The sequence below is a fragment of the Gekko japonicus genome, unplaced genomic scaffold (genome assembly GCF_001447785.1).
Source record: "Gekko japonicus isolate JY-2015 unplaced genomic scaffold, Gekko_japonicus_V1.1 scaffold268, whole genome shotgun sequence".
Taxonomy (NCBI): domain Eukaryota; kingdom Metazoa; phylum Chordata; class Lepidosauria; order Squamata; family Gekkonidae; genus Gekko; species Gekko japonicus.
This window is the reverse complement of record NW_015167064.1, coordinates 994,761-999,028: the sequence shown is the minus strand read 5'-3', so window position 1 is coordinate 999,028 and position 4,268 is coordinate 994,761. Positions and strand designations below refer to the sequence as shown.

General features: G+C 44.8%; 1 protein-coding gene across 2 annotated transcripts in view; it reads left to right on the top strand.

The window, feature by feature from the left end:
• TRIQK (triple QxxK/R motif containing) overlaps positions 1 to 4,268 on the top strand; it is a 52,900-nt gene that overhangs the window by 1,250 nt on the left and 47,382 nt on the right. The window contains exon 1 of one of the 2 annotated variants that reach the window (XM_015412658.1): positions 2,314 to 2,378. The exons of the other annotated variant lie outside the window; for it this stretch is intronic. The gene's annotated coding sequence lies outside the window, so the exon portion shown is untranslated. Of the gene's footprint in view, positions 1 to 2,313; positions 2,379 to 4,268 lie in introns of those variants that run through there. 2 annotated transcript variants of the gene reach the window in all.

The following is a 4,268-nucleotide window of genomic DNA, read 5'->3' as shown; positions in this document are numbered from 1 at the left end:
TGGATCCCAGGCGCTTCTGCCTGTCAGAGGGGCTGACGCACACTTCCGGTGATGTAAGGGGGTGTAGCATATGCAAATAAGTTATGCTAATAAGTTATATTAATCAGCTCCTGTACCTCTTTTTCTACGAAAAGACCCCTGAGTAAAGGTAAAGGTTTCCCTTGCTCGAAAGTCAGTCAAATCCAACTCTTGGGGGGGGGGCGGTGTTCATCTCCGTTTCCAGGCCAAAGAGCCAGCGCTGTCCGAAGATGTTTCCATGGTCATGTGGCCGGCATGACTAAATGCTGAGGTGCATGGAATGCTGTTACCTTCCCACCGAAGCGGTACCTATTTATCTACTTGCAGTTTCTTTCGAACTGCTAGGTTGGCAGGAGCTGGGGCCAGAGACGGGAGCTCACTCTGTCATGTGGCGCTAGGGTCTCGAACTGCCAAACTACCGACCTTCCAGTCTGCAGTTCAGCATCTTAACCTCTGAGCCACTGCAGCCACATTACCTGGCCCCAAATAGACCAGGCAGGCTTGATGGCTGGCTGGGAATTTGAGTCCAGATCCTAGCCAGATATGCTAATGTTTGCATTACAATGCACAAACTTGTCTATAAATAACTCAGGATTCTAACTATGAGTAAATAACATCAGGCATTCCCATATGTAAACAAACCATAGTCTCAGGAAGATAAAGGTGGTATTAAATTGCTGTACAGGAGAGACTTCATGGAACAGGCACAGATTTAAATAGTAAAGTTCTGGACAGGACTACGTGTTACACATACACTTTAATGTAAGGAACCCCCCCTCCCCTTTGCTGGACTAGCTAGTAAAGTCATAGTTTGGGTGCTTACGCTTCTCCCTGCTTTAAATCACTCTACCCTACTAAGCAACTTCCTCCTTTAGGGTTCCAAACAGAAAGGGGGGAGCGAGGACAAGTGGACACAGGGAAAGATTACGGCTCACCACCCTGCTACCCCCTTTCTCTTCTCCCAGTGGCACTTTCCCTAAGAAGCTTTTCCATTTAAAAAAGACCATCGGGCTAGCTACCACTGCATGCACTTGTGAGTAATTTTGTGGTTTGTCATTTATATTTAAAATTAAAGGTGGGGTATATTTTTACTATCTCGCCTTGGAGCCCAGAGTAGATTGCCTTTAGTTTGGTTTGGCAGATCACAGTTTTAGTAATGAGACACTGTTGAGCTTGTTGTGCTTGTAGGAAAGGACATGTATTGTTTTCAATAGGATTGTGATGCTTGGAATAAGAGATAATCCTTTAAAATCAGGCACATCTGGCAGCCCGGTCTGTCGTCTGCAGCAAATCCATCAGCCTTGAATTGGAGAGCTGCCATCAGGCAGTGGTAAACTGAAAAAGGATTCTCAGGCCACACCTGTCTCTCCCATATGCCCCCTTCATATCAAAATTATTTCTCCAAAGATGGCAACAGGTGGGCTTCCATACACCCAGTTGCTAGCAGTTTGTGGCCCAGCATAAAGGCTCCTCCTCCCATCTTCTTCATGAGTTTCCGAGAACTTCTGGCGAAAGGAGGGGCATTCATTCGGTTTTCTGCAAAAGCCCATCTTACAGTCAGAGAAAACCTTCTTTCCCCTTAGTTATCTGGTGTTTATAAGGAATTTGGGAATCCCTTCCCTTCTCTTCTAACTCCATTGCAGAAGCAATAAGGCTCTGTTTGCACTTATTTTTATTTTTTTAAAGCAGAAAGGGAAAGAAACCGCCCCTCCCACCACCCATGTTCACTGCATTTCACAGAGAACTTGTAGTAAGAAAGATGAAGGGTTTTCATGGTGACTTCCATAAGGCAGAATCAGCGTACGTAACAAAAATGTGGTGTGAAGGCATTCTCTTCTGAGTTCTTGGCACAGACACAGGATTTGGAGGGCAGGGAGAGGCATGTGATGACCGCAGTGAATTCAAATATAGTAAATCTATACATTCTGCACTCAAATGAACCCTAATGCACCCATCTCTAATTTGTTGACAAAAACATGTGGAATTTTGTCGAAGACTTTGGTGAAGTCAAAATACTTCTCTACTGGAAAACTTTGTTACCCATCAATTATTTAGAGCAGAAACCAGTAACTCACCTGCTGTGTGCTTGAAAAAGTGCCACACAGGGTTGCCAACTCCTGTTTGGGAAATTTTTGGAGATTTTGGGAGGGAGCCTGGGGAAGGTCGGGTTTGGGGTACCTCACTGGGGTATAATGCCACCCTTCAAAGCAGCCGTTTTGTCCAGGGGACCTGAACTAATTCCTGGCCTCATCTTGAGGTTGGCAGCCCAAAACAGGATTGCTCTGTGTACATTAGGAGCTGGTAAGCTGCGAAGTCTCTCCATGTGTAAGTCGAGTTTTGCCAGACCTACCAGATGAGGGGTAAGTGAAAACCATGGCAGTGTCATGTCACTGAATATCCAGTGGCTTCTTAAGTGGTTAAAGCTGCCCTGTGAATAATTTCTAAATACTGAACACATTTGTTCCTAAACATTGGCTGTCAAAAAACCCAAGCTAGTTTGTTTGGGTATTTTCCCCATTTAACCCCTGTGAATAATCACACTGCTTACTTCTGGATGCGTATAATTTGGTGCACTGTGTAATCCATATCTAAATCTCGACAGCCTTTGATGGTCCCTGGATTGTAACACTATAAAAACCATTACGGTAACAATGCTTTAGAAGCCTTAGCTGATTTTGAGAATGTGAGATCTCTGACCTTTATTACTGAGGCTTTCATTTACATGTTTCCCTTCTGCATTAAAGGGAATAAATGTGAAAGGTGTGTGTATTAAGGATTAAAGAGGGAACTGAACCATTCCCATATCTTGTTTGCTGTTGATATCCTTAATCACTAGGGCAGAGGAAATAATTACCTCCGTAAGCTTTTGACTTTATACATAGAAGTATGCAGAATTTTTTACATTGTGTAGCAGAAGCAGATGCAGTGTAGTTTTCAGTAATACTCCACATGGCACAGCTTCAGTATTTCTGCTCAGGCTGTTTAGATAATACGATCACCCTGCTGGATCTGTTATATCCTGGCATTTATTTCACCAAAGTTGGCCAATGTATAAATCAATGCCATCAGCCCCAGGATAATCAGAAGATGTGAAACAGGCAATACCCACCCAGCCCCCAGCCCTGGTCTAATCTGTGGTCATGGAGCATGTGGCATGAATGAATTGCCCTAAGGTTAAGGGTGTAGTTGGAATATTCTCTGGCACCGTGATTGTGGTTCAAATGACGGAGTCTTGCCCAAACAGTAGGGAAGTTGGTAATAGAGGATGTTGCTAATTGGAGTTGCTATAGCATGCATGGAAAGCATGCAGTGTGCCCCTGTGGTCTGTTGTGCCATGACCCTAAACATGTGAAATATTTATTTATATTATTAATAGGAGTAATGCCCTTGCCCAAACAGTAGGGAAGTTGGTAATAGAGGATGTTGCTAATTGGAGTTGCTATAGCATGCATGGAAAGCATGCAGTGTGCCCCTGTGGTCTGTTGTGCCATGACCCTAAACATGTGAAATATTTATTTATATTATTAATAGGAGTAATGCCTGTTGTGGGAAGAAATACAACGAGATCTAGAAGGAAGCTCCAGATGAGTGTCCCAACTGTGGCTGGTGGGGCAGCAGAGGGAAGCGGAAAATGGAGGGAAGCAAGCCATGTTTCTTTCCTTCTGCTTAGCTATAAGGCAGGGCTGTCTCAAGTCATTTTGCTGCCCCAAGTGGGTAGAATGGGAGGACAGCCTCATGGTAACAGATATGGTTCTCTCCACCTCTGACTTATTTTTTGATGGGGAGGGGGGTGATATGCAGTGGCAGCTAAGCTAGAAAAGCACCTCCTCCTGTGCCATTTTTTCTGAGTTCCAAGGGTCTGGAAGGTAGTTCCATAGCTGATTACATGGTTGCCAACTCTGGGTTGGGAAATACCTGTAGATTGGAGCAGTACACCCTGGGGAGGGCAGGATTTGGGGTGGGGAGGGACCTCAGTAGGGTATAATGCCATAGAATCCACTGCCCAAAGCAGCCATTGTCTCCATGAGAACTGATCTTGGTCATCTGGACATCAGTTTTAATAGCTGGAGATCTCCAGGTGCCGCCTGGACATTGGCTTCTGTTAATTTGTGGCTATGCAGTCACAGCTAAGGTAGAAAAGCACCTCCTCCTGTGCCACATTTTCTGGGTTCCAAGGGTCTGGAAAGTGGTACCATAGCCGATTACACAGGTTGGAACATACCTGTAGATTTGAGGGGTAGAGCCTGGGG